The sequence below is a fragment of the Ovis aries genome, chromosome X (assembly GCF_016772045.2).
Source record: "Ovis aries strain OAR_USU_Benz2616 breed Rambouillet chromosome X, ARS-UI_Ramb_v3.0, whole genome shotgun sequence".
NCBI classification, from domain to species: domain Eukaryota; kingdom Metazoa; phylum Chordata; class Mammalia; order Artiodactyla; family Bovidae; genus Ovis; species Ovis aries.
In genome coordinates, this window is record NC_056080.1 from 75,614,956 (window position 1) to 75,638,442 (window position 23,487).

The 23,487-nt window shown below is 38.1% G+C and overlaps 1 protein-coding gene across 5 annotated transcripts in view; it reads right to left on the minus strand.

Moving 5' to 3' along the window:
- HDX (highly divergent homeobox) overlaps positions 1-8,455 on the minus strand; it is a 244,798-nt gene extending 236,343 nt beyond the window's left edge. For all 5 annotated transcript variants that reach the window (XR_009598932.1, XM_060408383.1, XM_060408381.1 and 2 more), the window contains exon 1: positions 8,330-8,455. The gene's annotated coding sequence lies outside the window, so the exon portion shown is untranslated. The remainder of the gene's footprint in view (positions 1-8,329) is intronic.
- Positions 8,456-23,487: the final 15,032 nt, after the last annotated feature.

Sequence of the window (23,487 nt, forward strand, 5' to 3'; positions counted from 1 at the left end):
TGAATAACATCTTTATTGCTTCTCTTTAAAGGTGAGAGTTAGAAAATGGGAAATGGATGGCAAGAATGTTAATTATTAAAATACTGTTTCCTGAAGAGAACATTAACATAATTTTGACTGCACTTAATACTTTTTATTAATATATTAATTTAATAACATTAAAATTTAATTAATAAATAGAATCATAGATTTTTAAACTAGGTATTATGAAAATTTTGCCCTCATTTCACAGCTGAATAAACAGGGCCAGACATGATATTTTACTTTGCCTTATAAAAAATGCCTAATGTATATTATAAACACTTTGATGTCTAATTCACTTTATCCAATACTTAGCATACTATAAAACACAAAATTACTAAATAAGTGATTTTGAGGATGATATCAACTTGGATATCAACTAAAGGACTATCTTGACTAATCAGTTTGCTAGGGCTGCTATAACAAAGTATCAAAAACTGGATGGCTTAAACAGAAATTTATTGTTTCATGGTTCTAAAGTCTAGACATCTGTAATCAAGGTGTTGATAGGTTTGGTTGCTTTTGAGGACAGTGAGGGAAAGATGGGATGTAGGCCTCTCTCCTTGGCTTGTAAATGGCCATCTTCCTGTTTACATGGCATTCTCCCTTAATACTGACTAATTTCTTCTCCCAATAACAAGATTAGACACTGGCTTCCTTTGTCAGCCCCAAAGGCCATCAGTTCCTGTGTAGACCCTTACCCCTCTGTATCCCAGTTCCCGGAATCTGTGAATATTTTATGCTCCATGGGAAAAGTGAATTAAAGTTGCAGAAGGAATTAAGTCTGACAATCAGTTGACCTTAAAGTAGAGAGATTATCCTAGATTATTTTAGTAGCCCTAGTGTAATCACAGTTATCTTTAAATCTGAATGATGGAGGCAGGAGAATGTCAGAGTAATGCAATGTGAAAGATGTGACCAGTCATTGCTGACTTTGAAGATGAAAGAGGGCCACATGCTAAGAAATGTGGAGAGCTCCTAGAAGCTAGAAAAGATGAGGAAATATATTCTTCCTTAGAACTTCCAGAAAAGAAAGCCCTGTTGACATTATGATTTTCACCCAGTGAGACCTGTTTCAGATCATTAACCACCAGAACTGTAAGATAATATATGTGTAGTTTAAAGTCTCTGTGTTTGTAGTAATTTATTACAGAAGCAAATAGAAAAATAATACAGTTCCTCTTGAAGATATTAGTGACAGTGACCCCAATAAAACTATACTCTTTTGTAACACTGTTGAGAAGTCAAGTAATTAGGGTAAATAACATTTCAATAGTAAAGTCATTACTATCAACAAAGTAAATGGATTCTTTCAGACTTTTAACAATTTTACCCATCACATAGGTGTAGCTATCTTCTCAATGAGAAAATGCTAACTCTAGAATGGAGCAAAACTGATGCATATTAAACAGATAATACTTTGATTATATATTACTTTGCACCTGTGGAAATGGACAAAAGGAAGTTCACTTTTTTCTATGATTATCAGTTCTTAAAAGTTTAGGTTGCACAGGAATTCATATTTCACTTTATAACAGTGTTTGTTAGACTTTGACATGCATGGGAATCATGCAGGGATCTTAATAAAATGCAGATTCTGATTCGGTAGGTCTTGGGTGGAGCCAGAGATTCAGCAATATTCTAAGAAATTTCCAAGTGATGCCCATGCTATTACTCCATGGAACACACTTTGAATAGCAAGGATTTAATAGACACAGAAGCACCAAAGCTTACCAGAAAAGTAAACTGGTTCCAAATGACAATGAACACTGAGTTCTCTCTACATTAAGAACTCCTAGTTGGTAAAAGAAAAAAAAAACAAAACTCAAACTGATCTTTGAAGTGAAGTGAAGTGAAGTCGCTCAGTCGTGTCTGACTCTTTGCGACCCCATGGACTGTAGCCTACCAGGCTTCTCTGTCCATGGGATTTTCCAGGCAAGAGTACTGGAATGGGTTGCCATTTCCTTCTCCAGGGGATCATCCGGACCCAGGGATTGAACCCAGGTCTCCCACATTGCAAGCAGACGCTTTACCTTCTGAGCCACCAAGAAGCATCTCTTAAGAATTCACTGGTGATAAGAGTGAGCTTCTAAGTTCTAATTAAAATGATTGACTATTTTCATAACACATGCATTTAAAAAAAATTAATAACTTCATGTTGTCTTAGAATAGTGAGGATGAGTCCGAGCTGAACATTCTATACCTAGTGTAATACTGCCCATTAATATAGAATATATTTCTTCTACCACATTTTACAATTACTTAGATCTTTTCCAACTGTTTCTCTGTTGAGTGGATTTCAACACAACAAACAATTGGTTTATGAATGGGAAAAGCTATTCAGAGAATGAGTCTCAGGTAATTACTCTCCTAATTGGCATAGCTATTTCATCCATTTCATACTGTGGAGAAAGGGGAATATATTCCCAACTGAATGCAGAGTTCCAGAGAATAGCAAGGAGAGATTAGACAGCCTTCTTAAGCGAACAATGCAAGAAAGAGAAGAATGCAATAAAATAGGAAAGACTAGAGATCTCTTTAAGAAAACTGGAGATACCAAGGAAATATTTCATGTAAAGATAGGCACAATAAAGGACAAAAACGCAAGGACCTAACAGAAACAGAAGAGATTAAGAAAAGGTGGTAAGAACACACAGAAGAACTGTACAATAAAAGATCTGCATGACCCAAATAACTACGATGATGTGGTCACTCACCAAGAGCCAGACATGCTGGAGTGTGAAGTCAGAGGGGACTTAGGAATCTTTACTACAAACAAAGCCAGTGGAGGTGATGGAATTCCAGCTGAGCTATTTCAAATCCTAAAAGATGATGCTGTTATAGTGTTGCACTCATTACGTCAGCAAATTTGGAAAACTTGCAGTGGCCAAGGGCTTGGAAAAGCTCAGTTTTCATTCCAATCCCAAAGAAAGGCAATGACAAAGAGTATTCAAATTACCATATAATTGCACTCATTTCACACGTTAGCAAGGTAATAGTCAAAATCCTTCAAGCTAGGTTTCAGCAGTACGTAAACTATGAACTTCCAGATGTACAAGCTGGATCTAGAAAAGGCAGAAGAACCAGAGATCAAATTGCCAAGATACACTGGATCATAGAAAAAGCAAGGGAATTCCAACAACAACAACAAAAAATCTACTTCATTGACTATACTAAAGCCTTTGACTATGTGGATCACAACAAACTGCAGAATATCCTTAATGAGATGGGAATATAAAACAACATTACCTGTCTCCTTGAGAAACCTGTTTGCAGGTCAGGAAGCAACAGTTAGAACTGGACATGAAAAAATGAACTGGTTCAAAATTGGGAAAGGATGTATACTGGAAAATATACACCCTTGATGAAATATACACCCTGCTTATTTAACTGATGTTCAGGGTATATTATGTAAAATGCAAGGCTGGATAAAGAACAAGCTGGAATTGAGATTGTGGGAAGAAATATCAACAATCTCAGCTATGCATATGATACTACTTTAATGGCAGAAAGTGAAGAAGAACTAAAAAGCCTCTTGATGAAGGTGAAAGAGAAGAGTGAAAAACCTGGCTTAAAACTCAACATTCAAAAACAAAGATCATGGCACCTGGCCCCATCACTTCATGGCAAATAGATGGGAAAAATGTGGAAACAGTATCAGATTTAATTATCTTGGGCTCCAAAATCAATGTGGATGTTGACTGTAACCACAGAATTAAAAGACACTTGCTCCTTGGAAAAATAACTATGACAAATCTAGACTCTATATCAAAAATCAGAGACATCACTTTGCCAACAAAGGTCTGTATATCAAAGCTATGGTTTTTCCAGTAGTCATGTATGGATGTCAGAGTTAGACTATAAAGAAGGCTGAGCAACAAAGAATTAATTCTTTCAAACTGTGGTGCTGTATAAGACTCTTGAGAGTCCCTTGGACATCAAGGAGATCAGACTAAAGGAAATCAATTCTAAATATTCATTGGAAGGAATGGTGCTAAAGCTGAAGCTCCAATATTTTGGCCACCTATTGTGAAGGGCTGACTCATTGAAAAATACCCTGCTGCTGGGAAAGACTGAGGGCAAGAGGAGAAGGTGGTGACAGAGAATGAGATGGTTAGATGGCATCACTGACTCAATGGACATGAGTTTAGGCAAACTCCAGGAGATAGTGAAGGACAGGGAAGTCTGGTGTGCTGCAGTCCATGGGGTTGCAAAGAGTCAGACATGACTTAGTGACTAAGCAACAACAAGTTCCATCCATAAAACACACAATGGGTAGACCAAGCTAACCAAATAAGAAAGTATAATATATAAAGCAACATATTACTGTAGGAGAAAACATCTAAATCTGTCCTTTCACAAAACTGAGTGAAGAAATACTTTCACCAGTGCTTGGTACTTGACAGTAGGAAATATAATATATGGGTCTATATGCCTTCTGCCATTGAAGCCACTGGAGTCAAAACAAAGATCCCTTCTCCTAAAACTCGGCCTATCTGTTAAAAAAGTTTCATTTCCACTGAGAGAGAAAGGACTATGTCACAGGCATTCCAGAATCATAAATAGAGATAAGTCTAGAGAAATTTTACACACACACACAATGTTTAAAAACAATAAATGAAGATCAGCCTCACTCTAGCTCTCCAATCTAGAAACTAGTAGTTAAGAGTGAAGCCTCTAGAATGATGCTTGTTTTGAAATATTGGCTCTGCCACTTACTACTTGTATGATTTGGAGCAAGCACCATACACAAATGCTTGTCTGCTTAAGAAAAGTGCCTACACAGGGCATGTAAGTTACATGTTTCCATGGATATTTTAAGAACCTTAAAGCAAATTTCCCCCTGTTTAAAGGGAAGAGAAGCTAAGAAAATATTTTCCTCAATTTTTGCCTCTCTAAAAAACAACACATTTAAAGATTTTAGGGATCAACCCAGTTGGAGATAAATCTCATGAAAAACGATAGGAGACCAAGAAGGTAAGACAGCTTCTGTTGTAAATTTCTTTACAGATGTCAAATGTACATTATAGCATCTGATTGGCACAAAATAGCATTTGACTGACACAGTATAATGTTAATTTTTCAGCTGCTATGTGCCTGGATCTCTGGTTAATCCAGGCAGGTTAGCTACTTGTTGGCACAAAAATGATTCCATTTGCATAGACAGGTTTCAGTTTATTGTCTTGAAATTTTATGCAGGCTAGAAAGGTCCCAGTTGTTGGTGACAGTTTCTGAATATACTAACCTCTCCAGTTCCCTTTGTATGCAGAACATATCCCTCTACAATTTTCACAGTTTACTTCCAAATCACTATGCTAGATGTAGTGTATTCAGACACCACTAGTTTCATGTTTATCAGACTCTACAGTAAAATCAAAATAAACAATTCAAACATTTTTATCCTGTTGGGGATCACAAAAATACATAAAAACATGAAAAAATACATTACTACAAAAAACATAATTCCCTCTGGGAGTAGAGTTTTTAAAAAGCAGAATTAATTAAATATATTTTTTTTAATATTTATAGTTTACTTGACAATAATTTTCAAGTTTACAAGTTATAATAATACCCTTCGAACTGATTTTCATGCCTGTTCCTCAACCTCAAACCTTGATATGATATTGGGATGGTGCCTCAAAGTGAAGTAGCAAAGTAAAATCTATAAAAAGCCTCTGTATTAAACCACAATCACTTTCATTCAAATAAAATTGACGTCCATGAAACAATGCAGTTTGAAGCCCAAGGAGTAGGAAAGTGACAGTTGAAATTTTATAAAATAGCAATTATGGAAACCATCACAATGATTAGCTCTGATTCAAGATGAAAACTATCAGTGACAGTCAATGTAAAGCAACAAATGCAAGACAGCTTGCAATAAAAAGACTGAATAATTGGTATATTTAAGAGAAATGCATAAAGCAATGTTATCAAAGAGAAAAAGAGAAATAGGAAAATGTCTTAGTATTTTTCTTTTATAATATAATTTTATTTATTTTAATTGGAGGTTAATTACTTTACAATATTGTATTGGTTTTGCCATACATCAACATGAATCCGCCACAGATATACACGTGTTCCCCATCCTGAACCCCCCTCCTTCTTCCCTCCCCATACCATCAATTACAGACAGAACCACTTCTGGGATAATGTTCCTTTGGTCTGTTTTAGAGGACAAAATATATTCACAGGCCACCCAATATATAGAGGTATCTCTATTGCATTTTCTTGGACTCATATTCAGGTTTATTCAGTCACTTGAGGGTCTCTTGCTTGACCAATGATGAATAAGTTCCCACATATATACAGTTCTGTATAACTATATTACTTCACTTCCCAAGAAAGTGGAAAACAAAGACCATATAGCAATAGATATTTCAAATAGTCATCCAGGTGCTTTGGATAAAGAAATGCATGGTAGATTGCATGGTACCAACTCTTAAAAACAGACTTAAAATCCAGTTAAGGAATGCAGTCTAACACACACACACACACACACACAATTAATGCAGGCTATAAGAAAAGTGGTAAATGTAAGAACTGACAGGAGTTCTAGAAAAGGTGAGCTTAACAAGAGTTGGATTATACTTAGGAGGTACTTATGAGAGATGTAACTTAAGTTGAGCTTTCAAAGTGGGTAAGATTTGATTAGACAAAGAGAGCATCCTGGGTGAAGGGAGTGGTAGTGGTACAAGGAGTGAAGTTCTGTAGGTAGATTATTCAGGGGTCATTAGGGAGAGCTGTGCACTGAGAAATAAAGATAATGTTCCTGTGGCACAATTAAGTCAGATTAGGAAGCTCTTTGCAATCCAAATATATCTGGGCTTTGAACAATAGAAAATAAGGAGCCAATAATATTTTGGTGAAGAAAAATGATTTGTTGAAGGAAGTGCTTAAGCCAATAGCCTGTCAGGATGAATTAGAAGGCTGGCTAGGAGGCTCCTGGAATGGCTGGATGGATGGTGATGAGAGTTTAGACTGCAAACTAAGGGGAAAATGGTAGAAGAGGCTTTCAAAGGAAAACTCACCAGGACTTGATAACCCCTTTACTATGAGAAATGGGGGAAAATCCAGATTTCTTTATAAAATAGTTAGGAGTTCATGATCAGACCGTAGTGCAGAATTATTAACACCACTATACAATTTATCCACCAAGGACAGAACAAGGGCAGATAGGGAGGATTGTTCCTCATGTTTGCTGAGTAATATAGTCCCTCCCAATGAAGGGAAGTTGGACAGGGGTCTCTCAAAATAAGATTTTACCTTTGTTCTAAAAGTGGCACAAAGGAAGAAGGGAAAAGGACTTAGCATCAAGCCTGAAACAGAGACCAAAGCTTTATAAGAGGCTTTTTCAAGAAGGAAAAAGGAGACAGGTAAGGAGTTTGTTTTGTTTTGTTTTTTGCTTGTTTTTTTGTTGTTGTTGTTGTTTGTTTGTTTTTACACTTTGAGTCTCTCCAAACAGTTTAAATATCAAACATCACTGAGTGGCACACCTAATCAGAGTTCCTTAAAAACTAAAAGTTGGATTCACTTGAATAGTGTTTTCTCCAAATGGTTTCTCATCTCAGTAATTTATATTCCAAATTCCTCTCTGAGTTATTTCCATTATTCTAAATCCGATAAGTGAAGATTAAGAATTTGCCTTCCTAAAATTCTCAGGCCCACCTGGGGCTAGATATGCTCTTTCAAAGTAACTGGTAGATTCTTTCCATCAATTAGCGCTTGAAGCATTACAAGGCCAGTTTACCAACCCTTCCCAAATTCTGCTCAGACAGACCTCAGCCCCACCCCCTCCAGATAAAGGAAAAAGAGCATGCGCAAATTCTAAGCCTATTCTCCTAGCCAGGAACTCCTCACCCACCCACACCCCCACTCCCGCCTCACAAAGGTTGTTATTGCGCAAGCGCAGCACCTTCTGCGCGTTTGAGTAGGGCTGTGCGAAATCTACAATCCAGTGAAATCTAGAAGTGGTAGAATTCACCTCTTTTCTTTCTTCCGAGACAGAGGCGCCACTTCCCCTTACTCTGGGGCCAGAAGCGCGTCCCAAATGTCGCCCTCTCTAGGAACAAGATCCTTCGCTCTCTGCCAGTGTCTACTGTATCCCTTTTTCATCAGCTCGTTTTTAACCTCATGCTGCCTCTAGGCTTCACTTGGAGGGTAGAAGCAGTTGGTTTCCCAAAAGCCGCACCAGTCTGTTGGCAGCCTTTTTAGGCCGCTGAACCTCCGTGCCTGGCACTGGGCAGAGCATTAGCTCGGCGCCTTGTTCGCCCTCCTTCACCTTTCACACCCACACATGCAGGGTGCTTACCTCGGGCGTGGTGTGGTCACAGGAAGGAAAGAAGATCCCAGAGATCCCAGATCAAGGCAGTTCTGGGGCAGGCGTATTCAGCGAGATTTTTCCTGGGTCTTCACTGCCTCCTCAGACAATGAAATCAGCGTGTCCGATCATCAATTCTCATCATGATCGTGACGTCACAAAAGACAGCGGCCAATGGGAGCCCGAGATCAGCTCCGGACAGTCCCTGGACTCAGCCCAGAACCCAAGAGTGGGTAGGGGGGAGGAGAGATAGCTGCCTGCAATGGGGCTGCCTCTCCCCGCACATATCAGCTACATCCGAAGCCAGGTCTCTCAGTACCTCTCGCTTCCTGAGTAGAAATGAACGCCCAGCATCCCTGTGACTATAGATGTTATATGCCAGCCATTTGAGCAGGTCCTGCCTTGTCTTCCAAGTTGAGATTCGCTTGCAGCAGAATTGTTACATACTGCAAAAATCAAGTGATCACATACGTGTATATATATATATGTATATTGTGGTCAGTGTTCAATTGACAAATGTATTGAACATTCAGACAAATGTTACTGAAATCAAGGTGCCCATTGAGCCTTTAGAGTTTGTGTATTGTTAAAACAAGCCTAAGAGTGAGTGTATTGGTTTATGTCTCCCGTTGATTCTGGCAACTGAAGAAATTAAAATTATCGTTTCTGTTCACCTAACCTTAATATCTGTTTTGTTGAAAGTTTGAGTAATCACTATTATACCATAACAGAAAAAAAAACCCTCAAGCTATATGTTACCTTAGTTAACACACTTGATAAACTCCCAAAATATGCTGATATTGCCACTAGAGATACAGAATTCATTGATCTTCTGCCATTATAGAACTTACCATTCATAGATACAGTATGACTAGCACATTAAGCTTTCACAACAGACAATAAAGTACATGACCATGTGTTCAGTCATAAAAGACAGACAAGAGTTATGTCATTTAATGACTGAAAGCATCAGTGAAGTGAGGATAGTTGTGGAAGCATTCTGTGTTGTATTGAAACGTGAACTGATTGTTGAATGGTGGATAAAAGGATGGAAAACATTGTCTTAAAGGAGAAGAAATAGGCAAAAGTTGGAAAGTATATATATATATATATATATATATATATATATATATATATATATATATATATGGGAGGTCCATGATGAAATCAGCCTAACAAACAGAGGGCATATTTTGGGAACCAGTGGGAGATATGATAGATTGATACTAAAGCCTTTGAATGTAGGCACATAACTTTGATCTTATTAAAAGCTATTAAGGGCCTTAGGGCAAGGTACCTCAAACTTTTACAGTTAATCTATAGAGCAGTTTAAGTGTTTTTAAAAACAAAAGTCAGATCATGACCAGCTCCAGATTATCCAATGGCCTTCATTCACATATGCTACAAAATACAAATTAACCCCAAGATTATGATCTGTCTGTTCCCATCTCTCTGGCCTCCTTTCCTGCCACTTTACCACTAACTCAATTTCCAGTCACACAGCCTTTTCTCCATTTCTCACACAAATTAAGCTCCTGACCTCATCAGGGCCCTTGTACTGTTGTTCCCTCTGATCTTTTTAGGACTTAGTCCCTTACTTGATTCACATCTGTGCTCAAATGTAACATCTTTAAAATGTATTAATTATATGTAACTTCTTTAAAATCTAAAGAGGTTACACATCACCATATTTCAAATTGTTATCTTTTCCACATTCCCTATGCCTACTTATATCCTTTCCTTTTTTAATTTTTCCTTATAGCACTTATTGCTAACATACTCTCTATATATTTATTGCAAATTTAGGCTTCACAAGGGTTAGCATCTTTGTTTTATTATTATATCCCTGGCATCTAGAAGAGTTCTGGACACAAAGTAGACAAATCAGTAAGCAGCTTTTGAAAGAATGCCTGAAAGAAGATTTTTAAAGTTATCTGTCAGTCATCAATTTGCTGTTTGAATCAGATTGAGGGTAGCTGATTGTGACAGAGATCAGTTAGATAGTTGTAGTGGTAATCCAGGTTCTGTATGACTTGAGTCTAGATCAGGATGTCAACAGCATAAATGAAGAGAAATAATTGAAATTGAGATATTTCAAAGAAGGAATAATAAGAGTGGAAGTGGAGAATTTAGAGACAAGCTACCTATGACAAGTTAACATATTCATTAAGTACCTACTGCATACCTTGAACTGAAGTGATTTGTGAGAAAAGTAGCAGCTTCCTTACCCTTGAAAAGTTTATAAACCAGAGTACAAAAAGAGGGAATTTGTTTGTATTTGATCATTCTTTTCCCCTCATACTTCATATCCAAGACATCAGTAAATTCTGTGTGCTGTACCTTCAAAATATGCTCCAAATATGAGCAGTCTTTAGTTCTTTTTTCCTACTATACAAAATACACTATCACTTCTAGCTTGAATAGATACAATACAAAAGCATCTTACCTATAATCTTCTATTGTCCTTCTTTAGTACTTTCTCTTAACATCAGTTAAAACATTCTTTACCACGTTGAATCAGATCATATCATTTCCCAGTTTAAAACCCTCCAAATGTTTCCCATTAGAGTAAAAATAAAGTTCCAAATCATTGTTACTACTTAACTGTCACCACTTTTTTCTGCCTTAGTTCACTATGTTGTAACTAAGCCTTTGCCTCCATCACACTTATTTCTGGGAAGCCTGTTCTGTCTTTATATATGTTACATTTGTGCCTTCTTGGAAAACTCTTTCCTCAGATCTCCACATAGCACATTCCTTCACCCAGATTGTCTGCTAAAATTTGCCTCCTCAGATGTATCTTCAGGGACCAATATACTTAAAATAGTATCCCCAACTCAGTCTCTCTCCTCTATCCTCCTGTTGTGCTTTATTTATTTTTTGACTTCACTATAAGAAATCATGTAATTTGCTTACATGCTTATTCTGCTCTTCCCCAAGGGGGTAAGGATTTTATCTTTTTTATTTACTATTATAACCCCAGTACCTAGAAGGACACCTGGCATGTAGTAAGCATTCAATGAGCCTTTTTGAATGAGCAGATATAGGAAAGTATAGATTGTGTGATTCAGTCTAGGCTAAAGTAATAAACATTGAGAAATCAGAGAAGTTTCTAGTATCATGACTTATGCATCTATACTACTCTGTTCATAATATATTAATTTAATGTTTATTGAATTTGTATATGAAAGCAATCTAGGAGGAATATTTAGAGCATATATATTAACCGAGATTTCAAAGATCTCAAAAGACTCAACAAACAAATGGAACAAGATCAAGTTTGACAGGGATCAACAGTAAGTATTTCATTTATGTTTGTGAAAGTCAGTTAGAGAAGTAAATGATGGGCAATAAATACTTAAGGTGGGAAATGCTTTATTTCAAAATTTTATAAATCCAATATTTTCTAGTATACCATAGATCATAAACAAGATAATTGAGAAAAACTGCATTATGAAAAAACACATAAAGCAAGAAAGCTACTAAGGTATCCTGTACCTTGATCAGATCACATTTAGTTGATTGCCTCTTATTTTAAAGGAAATATTCACAGATGGCTGCATCTAGATAAGAGAAATCAAGAATGATGAGGCACCTAAAACAATATCATATGAGGCAAGTTTCCAGAAGTTGAGGTTGCTTAATTTAAAGAGAGCAAGATCTGGAGAGAACATATCTTCAAACATTTGAAAGACTACTGATAGACAGAATGCCTGAAGAACTATGGATGGAGGTTTGTGACATGGTACAGGAGGCAGAGACCAAGACCATCCCCAAGAAAAATAAATGCAAAAAGGGAAAATGGTTTTTTGAGAAGGCCTTATAAATAGTTGATGAAAGAAGAGAAGCTAAATTCAAAGGAGAAAAGGAAAAATATACCCATTCGAATGCAGAGTTGCAAAGAATAGTAAAGAGAGATAAGAAACCCTTTCTCAGTGATCAATGCAAAGAAATAGAGGAAAACAACAGAATGGGAAAGATTAGAGATCTCTTCAAGAAATGTAGAGATACCAAGGGAAAATTTCATGCAACGATGGACTCAATAAAGGACAGAAATGGTATGAGCCTAAAAGAAGCAGAAGATATTAAGAAGAGGTGGCAAGAATACACAGAAGAACTGTACAAAAAAGATCTACATAATCCAGATAACCATGATGGTATGATCACTCACCTAGAGCCAGACATTCTGGAATGTGAAGTCAAGTGGACCTTAGAAAGCATCACTATGAACAAACCTAGTGCAGGTGATGGAATTCCAGCTAAGCTACTTCAAATCCTAAAAGATGATGCAGTGAAAGTGCTGCAGTCACTAAGCCAGCAAGTTTGGAAAACTCAGCAGTGGCCACAGGACTGGAAATGGTCAACTTTCATTCCAACCCCAAAGAAAGGCCATGCCAAAGAATGTTCGAACTACTACACAAATGCACTCACCTCACACACTAGCAAAGTAATGCTCAAATTTCTCCAAGCTAGGTTTCAACAGTAGGTGACTTGTAAACTTCCAGATGTTCAAGCTGGATGTACAAAAGTCAGAGGAACCAGAGATCAAATTGCCAATATCTGTTGGATCATTGAAAAACAAGAGAGATCCAGAAAAATATCTACTTCTACTTTAATGACTACACCAAAGCCTTTGACTATGTAGATCACAAGAAACTGTAGAAAATTCTTGAAGAATTGAGAATATCAGACCACCTGACATGCCTCCTGAGAAATCTGTATGTAGGTCAGGAAGCAACAGTTCGAACTGTACATGAAACAACAGATTGAAAAAAAAAAAAAAACCAGATTGTTTCCAAATCAAGAAAGTAGTATGTCAAGGCCATATTTTGTCATCCTGCTTATTTAACTTATATGCAGAGTACATTATGAAATTCTGGGCTGGAAGAAGCACAAGCTGGAATCAAGATTGCCAGTAAAAATATCAATAACCTCAGATATGCAGATGACAACACCCTTATGGCAGATAGTGAAGAAGAACTTAAGAGCCTCTTGATGAAAGTGAAAGAGGAAAGTGAAAATGTTGGTTTAAAACTCAACATTCAGAAAACGAAGATCATGGCATCCGGTCCCATCACTTCATGGGAAATAGATGGGGAAACAGTGGAAACAGTGTCAGACTTTATTTGGGGGGGGCTCCAAAATCACTGCAGATGGTGACTTCAGCCATGAAATTAAAAGACACTTGCTCCTTGGAAGAAAAGCTATGACCAACCTAGACAGCATATTACAAAACAAAGCTATTACTCTGCCAACAAATATCTGTCTAGTCAAAGCTATGGTTTTTCCAGTAGTCATGTATGGATGTGAGAGTTGGACTGTGAAGAAAGCTGAGCGCCGAAGAATTGATGCTTTTGAACTGTGGTGTTGGAGTAAATTCTTGAGAGTCCCTTGGACCGCAAGGAGATCCAACCAGTCAATCCTAAAGGAAATCAATCCTGAATATTCATCAGAAAGACTGTTGCTGAAGCTGAAACTCCAATACTTTGGCCACCCGATACATAGAACTGAGTCATTGGGAAAGACCCTGATGCTGGGAAAGATTGAAGGTGGGAGGAGAAGGAGATGACAGAGTGTTGGATGGTTGGATGGCATAACTGACACGATGGACATGAGCTTGAGCAAGCTCTGGATGTTGGTGAGAGGCAGGGAAGCCTGGGGTGCTGCATTCCATGGTGTCGCAAAAAGTCAAATACGGCTGAGTGACTGAACTTAACTGAACTACACTGGGGAAAAGACACATGTGACTTATAGTGTGGTTCTCCAGAATGCAAAACCAAGACCAAAAATATAAATAACTGTAGGAGACAGGAATAATAAAATAAAAGCAGGTACTGGCAAGGGCTGCGAATGAAATTTATAATTCTTGATAAACTGAATGCTATAAGGCATGAGACTCTTGGAACAAGTCCAGAGGGAACAGTTCATAATCTTGAAAACAAGATATGATCCTGGGGTCAGAAAAACGACGAAAGCTGTTTCTCAACTGGCGTCTCAGAGTCATATGTTTATGTATCTGGTGGCAAATCTATAGATAAGAATACTAGCCTTGGTTACTGATTTGTTATTGATTCAGTTCAGTTCAGTCACTCAGTCGTTTCCGACTCTTTGCAACCACATGCCAGGGTTACCTGTCCATCACCAACTCCCGGAGTTCACTCAAACTCTTGTCAATCAAGTTGGTGATGGCATCCAGCCATCTCATCCTCTGTCGTCCCCTTCTCCTCTTGCCCCCAATACCTCCCAGTATCAGAGTCTTTTCCGATGAGTTGACACTTTGCATGAGGTGACCAAAGTATTGGAGTTTCAGCCTCAGTATCAGTCCTTCCAAAGAACACCGAGGATTGATCTCCTTTAGAATGGACAGGATGGATCTCCTTGCAGTCAAAGGGACTCTCAAGAGTCTTCCCCAACACCATAGTTCAAATACATCAATTCTTTGGTGCTCAGCTTTCTCCACAGTCCAACTCTCACATCCATACGTGACCACTGGAAAAACCACAGCCTTGACTAGACAGACCTTAGTTGACAAAGTAATATCTGCTTTTTAACATGCTATCTAGGTTGGTCATAACTTTCCTTTCAAGGAGTAAACATCTTTTAATTTCATGGCTGAAATCACCATCTCCAGTGATTTTGGAGCCCCCCAAAATAAAGTCTGACACTGTTTCCATTGTTTCCCCATCTATCTCCCGTGAAGTGATGGGACCAGATGCCATGATCTTCGTTTTCTGAATGTTGGGCTTTAAACCAACTTTTTCAGTTGCCTCTTTCACTTTCATCAAGAGGCTTTTTAGTTCTTCTTCACTATCTTCCGTAAGGGTGGTGTCATCTGCATATCTGAGATTATTGATATTTCTCCCGGCAATCTTGATTTCAGCTTGTGCTTCTTCCAGCCCAGCGTTTCTCATGATGTACTCTGCATATAAGTTAAATTAGCAGGGTGACAAAATATAGCCTTGACATACTCCTTTTCCTATTTGGAAACAGTCTGTTGTTCCATGTCCAGTTCTAACTGTTGCTTCCTGACCTGCATATAGGTTTCTCAAGAGGCAGGTCAAGTGGTCTGGTATTCCCATCTCTCTCAGAATTTTCCACAGTTTATTGTGATCCACACAGTCAAAGGCTTTGGCATAGTCAATAAAGCAGAAATAGATGTTTTTCTGAAACTCTTTTGCTTTTTCCATGATCCAGTGGATGTTGGCAATTTGATCTCTGACTCCTCTGTCTTTTCTAAAACCAGCTTGAACATCTGGAAGTTCACAGTTCACCTACTGTTGAAGCCTAGCTTGGAGAAATTTGAGCATTACTTTACCAGCATGTGAGATGAGTGCAATTGTGTGGTAGTTAGAGCATTCTTTGGCATTGCCTTTCTGTGGGATTGGAATGAAAACTGACCTTTTCCAGTCCTGTGGCCACTGCTGAGTTTTCCAAATTTGCTGGCATATTGAGTACACAATTTTCACAGCATCATCTTTCAGGATTTGAAATAGCTCAACTGGAATTCCATCACCTCCGCTAGCTTTGTTCCTAGTGATGCTTCCTAAGGTCCACTTGACTTCACATTCCAGGATGTCTGGCTCTAGGTGAGTGATCACAGCATCATGATTATCTTGGTCTTGAAGATCATTTCTGTACAGTTCTTCTGTGTATTCTTGCCACCTCTTCTTAATATCTTCTGCTTTTTTAAGTCCATACCAATTCTGTCATTTATCGAGCCCATCTTTGCATGAAATGTTCCCTCATTATCTCTAATTTTCTTGAAGAGATCTCTAGTCTTTCCTATTCTGTCGTTTTCCTCTATTTCTTTGCATTGATCACTGAGGAAGGTTTTCTTATTTCTCCTAGCTATTCTTTGGAACCTCTGCATTCAGATGCTTTTATCTTTCCTTTTCTCCTTTGCTTTTCGCTTCCCTTCTTTACACAGCTATTTGTAAGGGCTCCTCAGACAACCATTTTGTTTTTTGCATTCCTTTTTAATGGGGATTATCTGGATCTCTGTCTCCTGTACAATGTCATGTACCTCCATCCATAGTTCATCAGGCACTCTATCTATCAGATCTATTCCCTTAAATCTATTTCTCACTTCCACTGTATAATCATAAGGGACTTGATTTAGGTCATACCTGAATGGTCTAGTGGTTTTCCCACTTTCTTCAATTTAAGTCTGAATTTGGCAATAAGTAGTTCATGATCTGAGCCACAGTCAGCTCCTGGTCTTGTTTTTGTTGACTGTATAGAGCTTCTCCATCTTTGGCTGCAAAGAATATAATCAATCTGATTTCGGTGTTAACCATCTGGTGATGTCCATGCGTAAAATCTTCTCTTGTGGTGTTGGAAGAGGGTGTTTGCTATGACCAGTGCATTTTCTTGGCAAAACGCTATTAGCCTTCGCCCTGCTTCATTCTGTATTCCAAGGCCAAATTTGCCTGTTACCCCAGGTGTTTCTTGACTTCCTGCTTTTGCATTCCAGTCCCCTATAATGAAAAGGACATCTTTTGGGGGTGTTAGTTCTAAAAGGTCAATAGGTCTTCATAGAACCGTTCAACTTCAGCTTCTTCAGCATTACTGGTTGGGCCATAGGCTTGAATTACTGTGATATTGAATGGTTTGCCTTTGAAACGAACAGAGATCATTGTGTCGTTTTTGATATTGCATCCAAGTACTACATTTTGGACTCTTTTTTTGACCATGATGATCTTTTCTTAAGTACTCAATGGTTGATGATCATTTTGTTCTTTGGCCCTGAAGGCCACATGAGTTATAGTTTAACTCACTGCATATTCTTTCATGCATGGCTGAAAGTATAATGAAGCTGGCTTGGATTCAGTTTCGGCACCTTCACCTTGGAGTGGTGTTGGTCCCCTGATCCTCGCTTTTCTCTAAATCCTTGTGTCTTGTTTCTCATTCTCTCTTTGTATCTTGCTTTTGGAAACCCTGCTTTTCTAGCCGGTCTCGACAACTTACAGGAAGACAATTTTCAGCTTAACATACAATTATTCAAAAATGATAGGGACTGCTTTGTAAAGACAAAGATCTCAATCACTGTGAATATTCTTACATAATGAATATCAGTCAGGAATGAAGAATAATCTGTAATGAGTGACTACTAAAGCTCATTCCAACATAGACTTTTTTGGATCATGTCATATAGGAATTAAGGAAAGACCTTAAAGGTAGATTTGGTCCTTTAGGATTTGATTTAGTGGAACTGAATGGGAAGAAAGCTCTAAATTGGAATACCACCAATAAAAGGTAAATAATCTACTATTCTTCAATAGGTAGCATCTTTTGACAGAAAACAGCAAAATTCTGTAAAGCAATTATCCTTCAATAAAGAACAAAGTACTTAAAAACAACATTTTCTTGGTGCATTCTGGTCAGTATAGGGTTGCACACACCAAAGAAAATGCTTTTAACTTTCATTTATCATGTTTCAACTTTTCTTACTAGTAAGAAATTCATCTGCCAATTCATTTTAATGAAAGCAATCATTCATTGATGCATGTGAAACCTGACTGTTTAAGTCCATAACACAGCTCTAAACAATATGACTTGCTAGGTTAGAAGAACTAGTGTCTAAGCTATTTAAAATCAGGTAAATTTTTCTGGTTGAGCTGATTATCATTAATCTGAAGTTCAATGCTTTGTTTCTAGATTACTTAAGCTCTTTGTCTCTTTCAATTTTTGCTGTGCAACTTTTAGGCATTTTGTAGCTTATGGGCATCTCCAATCAAAGTTGTACACCAAAAATTGATGAGAACATTAAGTGTTGTCCTTTTAAACTCTCTTAATTCAAAGCATGAAGGATATAACTTAAAAATGAAAGTGAAACATTAAATTTATATGTTCTCAATGGATTTCAATTATCCATGAGTCTTGTTCTTAGTGTTTTGGTTAAAGAGATGCTCTTTGAAGGAACTTCTCTCACCTTACTGTAGGGGCAGGTCAAAGTACGTTGAAGAGGAAATAATTCTCTGGTGCAAACATTTAGTGGAAAACCCTTGAGAATCATTAGCATATACTGTGATATAATATCCTGTAAATGACTTCTGCGGAATACTAAATTTCTACTTTATATTTTACATATTAAAGTACTTCATATTATAGAAAAAGTATTAATGAAACTAGTTCACTTAGCAAATTTCCAAAATGAAACTGATTTCTGAGTTACACTGTGTTTTTTGAGATGTAACATATTACTAGTATTCCTGTTTGTTTCTACTTAAACTGAGTATACTTTCCCTGTATCATCACCTGGGAACTTATAGAAAGGCAATTTGGGGGGCCCTTTGTACAGATTCAGAAACTCTGAGAGTTGAGCCCAACAACAAGTATTTAGGCAGCCATACACGAAATTCTTATGTAAGAAAAAGGTTGAGATTCAATACATTATGATCTAAGTATAAAGGGGATAATGGAGCTAATTTTATTCCACAAACATTTATTTAGCTCCTATTACATGTCAGCCACAGAGAATTTACTAAAACATGAATTTTGTCCACAAAATATTCATGGTCTAGTACAGCATCAAAATAGTGATATAGAGATGGGATGTGAGAGGATCTAGGCAAATTAGAACTATGAATGTGACTGATCAGCTTTTGCAGAGTGTAGTTCTATTTCTGATGTCAACAACTGTATTCCTGATATTTCTCTGAATGTTTTCTCTTTTAGTCATACTATTAATGCCAGAAAAAGTGAGAGACCAGAGCCTCAGTTATCTAATTTAGCAGTTATGCAACACAAACTACTAAAACAAACAAACAAACATACAAACAAAATCAACAATGTGCATATATCCATTAAAAGTCCACTTATAAATATCTCTCTTTAGATGGGACTATGAAATTGATTCATTTCTTTCTCTAATTCCTTACTGAAATTTACCTGTAGAAAGAAAGTGAAAGTGTTAGTCACTCAATCATGTCTGATTCTTTGTGACCTCATGGGCTATAAGCTGTCAGGTTCCTCTGTTCATGGGATTCTCGAGGCAAGAATACTGGACTGGGTTGACATTCCCTTTTCCAGGGGATTTTTCTGACCCAGGGATTGAACCCAGTTCTCCTACATTGCCGAACATCTAGGACACCTACATAAATATACTGATTGACTACTGGAAGCCACTTGGGCACTGTTTATATAGGAAAGGAAATATACTGCTTTATCAAGGTTAAATTGACTTTCTTTACATTTTAAAGTGGTTTTCAACCACTTGGGGAATTAGGGATGTTTTGCTAATATGACACAGCCTTGGATACTTTCCCCAGAGATGTACACACATACAAATTTGCATGATATTTGCTGTGGGAGGAGACCATGGATTTCCTATAGATCATCTGTGAACTTGCTGGCCTGGTTATACTCTAGCAAATAACTTTCATGGTATGTGCTTTGAGATGATGCATAAAGTGATTTATTTGGTAATGAGTGCTAGTAGTAGCCTGGATAAATTGCCTGGAAAGGGATTAGTTATTTATTTAGCACTATGAAGTGTGGACCATCCAAGAATACCTCAAATCAGTATCCTTTACTAGTTCTCACCCTTTAATCCAACCAGACACCCATAATTTGATTGAAATCATTTCTCTTTTAGTGGAAATAAAAGATCTGAAGTGTTGAATGGGCCAGTAGTCCTCAGGTCAAAATAAGGGAGATACTTTGTGAATACCTTTGCCCAAGCAAGCAAAATGTGTGAAGAAGTACCCAAATACATTATTTGGTACCTGTTTTATTAAAGAAGATAAAAAATATAATTATTTCAAACCAGCATTTGTAGTACAAGAAGGAAAGGAAGAGTTCTAAAAAATCCACAATCATTTAACAACCTTTTGAAAAATGACTCTGCACTAAAAATATAAAAGATCAAGATGGCTATTTTTCAGGTAGATCAAATAAAGAAAAAAATCTATTTCATTTTTCACATCATTTGCCATCACTTTTTCTTGATAAAGAATATAAAGCAAAGTGAATCACCTAAGGTCAATGGATTAGTAATTTACTAAATTATATACTTTTGATCAAATAGAGTTGATGAACTTTTGAAAGTGACTATTAATAATCATGTCATTTCCAGGCCTAGGTAGTGGATGAAAGTTGAAGAGCTAAGGATTGGCAATGTGAATTAATGGATCTAAGGGCTGGGTCTAAGTCAAGGTAGAACCAATGATTTGAAACCATGTGAATAAAACAAATTAAGTTCACATAAAATGTCCAATAGTCAGAACCAGACAGTGAGGCCTAAATTGCAGGCAGTTAGAGAAAGCATATCAGACATGTAGCAAAAGTCAGCAGCAAAATTCTTGATCCAGAGGTGCCAGACTTGTTTATAAAAATCAAGAACTCAGTTAAAGAAGATAAGTATCAGAAAGCAGGCAAAATTTTAGGAAAAGAGTATTAAGATCTAAGTTGGCAGGCCAAAGCTGAGCAGATTCAAATACACCCATGGCTGATTCATGTCAATGTATGGCAAAAACCACTACAATATTGTAAAGTAATTAGCCTCCAATTAAGATAAATTAATTATTTTTTAAAATCAAGCTAAACAAACAAATAAACAAACCCAGAGACTATAAGCAAGATAAACTCAGGCCAGGCCAATTTGCTTTAATAAACAATCAAGAAAGTGAGTGGTTGGAGTTAAGGCAAATCAAGAAATCACAGCCATAAAAGTAGTAGCTTCTGGCAGTTATAATCTGACAATTACACCCAAAGGAAAGTATGAAGTGTTTTGGATGTCTTATAAAAATTTATAATAATAACATTTTTCTTTCAAAATTAAATGAGTATCATTGTTCTCATTAGAGTAAAATTTCTAAATTACACACAGAAAATTAACTTGGTAAATAAATTTTTCATAACTCTTTTTAAAACATATATACTATTCTATAAAAATGCATTCTATTATACAGGCTGTATGAAAATCATTTTATAAGCTTACCTTAAAAAGTTTTTTATTATTTTATTTGTAATTGAAATAAAGTTGATTTATAAGTTGCAAGTGTACAACATAGTAATTCAATATTTTTATAGATTGCACTCCAATTAAAGTTACAAAATAAAGGGTATATTTCCCTTAGCTGCACAATATATATATTTGTTGCTTACATATTTTATGCATAGTGGTTGGTATCTCTTAATCCTATACCCCTGTTTTGCTGCTTCCCTTTACCTCTCCCCACTGGTAACCATTAGTTTGTTCTTTGCATCTGTGAATCTGTTTCTATTTGGTTATATACATTTTGTGTTGTCTTAGTGCACCCTTCTCGACCGGCGTACTAAGCGCAGGCAGCTGCGACCAGCGCACTAAGTGCGGCTGAGAGGAGCTACCCCACGTCCGAGGTCAGGGGCAGAAGCCAGGAGGACCCCATGCCCAAAGGGCGGCAGCCAAGAGGAGTTACCCCACTTTTGAGGTCAGGGGCAGTGGCTGAGAGTGCGAGGCTGCGATGGTGCAGAAACGGTGGAGAGGAGCTACCCCTTGTCCGAGGCCAGGGGTGGCGGCCGTGAGGAGCCATCCCACGTCCGAGGTCAGGGGCATTGGTCGAGAGGAGCCACCCCAAGCCCGAAGCCAGGGGCTGCGGCCAGGAGGGGCAACCCCAGGTCCAAGGAGTAGTGGGTGCACGAGTGCAGGAAGGCCTAGAGAAGCCATCCCATGAGAAGGTTAGGAAGGGCAGTGGTGAGGAGATACCCCTCATCCAAGGTAAGGAGCAGTGGCTGCGCCTTGCTGGAGCAGCCGTGAAGAGATACCCCATGCCCAAGGCAAGAGGAACCCAAGTAAGATGGTAGGTGTTTCAAGAGGGCATTAGAGGGCAGACACACTGAAACCATACTCACAGAAAACTAGTCAATCTAATCACACTAGGACCACAGCCTTCTCTAACTCAATGAAACTAAGTAATGCCTGCGGGGCAACCCAAGACGGGCGGATGATGGTGGAGAGGTCTGACAGAATGTGGTCCACTGGAGAAGGGAATGGCAAACCACTTCACTATTCTTGCCTTGAGAACCCCATGAACAGTATGAAAAGGCAAAATGATAGGATACTGAAAGAGGAAGTCCCCAGGTCAGTAGGTGCCCAACACACTACTGGAGATCAGTGGAGAAATAACTCTAGAAAGAATGAAGGGATGGAGAGAAAGCAAAAACAATACCCAGCTGTAGATGTGACTGGTGATAGAAGCAAGGTCTGATGCTGTAAGAGCAATACTGCATCAGTTCAGTTCAGTTCAGTTCAGTGGCGCAGTTGTGTCTGGCTCTTTGCGACCTCATGAGTCACAGCACGCCAGGCCTCCCTGTCCATCACCATCTCCCGGAGTTCACTCAGACTCACGTCCATTGAGTCCATGATGCCATCCAGCCATCTGATCCTTGGTCGTCCCCTTCTCCTCCTGCCCTCAATCCCTCCTAGCATTAGAGTTTTCCAATGAGTCAACTCTTCACATGAGGTGGCCGAAGTACTGGAGTTTCAGCTTTAGCATCATTCCTTCCAAAGAAATCCCAGGGTTGATCTCCTTCAGAATGGACTGGTTGGATCTCCTTGCAGTCCAAGGAACTCTCAAGAGTCTTCTCCAAAACCACAGTTCAAAAGCATCAATTCTTCGGCACTCAGCCTTCTTCACAGTCCAACTCTCACATCCATACATGACCATTGGAAAAACGATAGCCTTGACTAGACGGACCTTAGTCGGCAAAGTAATGTCTCTGCTTTTGAATATGCTCTCTAGCTTGGTCATGACTTTTCTTCCAAGGAGTAAGCATCTTTTAATTTCATGGCTGCAGTCATCATCTGCAGTGATTCTGGAGCCCCAAAAATAAAGTCTGACATTGTTTCCACTGTTTCCCCATCTATTTCTCATGAACTAATGGGACCGGATGCCATGATCTTCGTTTTCTGAATGTTGAGCTTTAGGCAAACTTTTTCACTCTTTCACGTTCATCAAGAGGAACCTGGAATGTCAGGTTCATGAATCAAGGCAAATTAGAAGTGGTCAAACAAGAGATGGCAAGGGTGAACGTCAACATTCTAGGAATCAGTGACTAAAATGCACTGGAATGGGTGAATTTAACTCAGATGACCATTATATCCACTAATGTGGGCAGGAATCCCTCAGAAGAAATGGAGTAGCCATCACGGTCAACAAAAAAGTCCA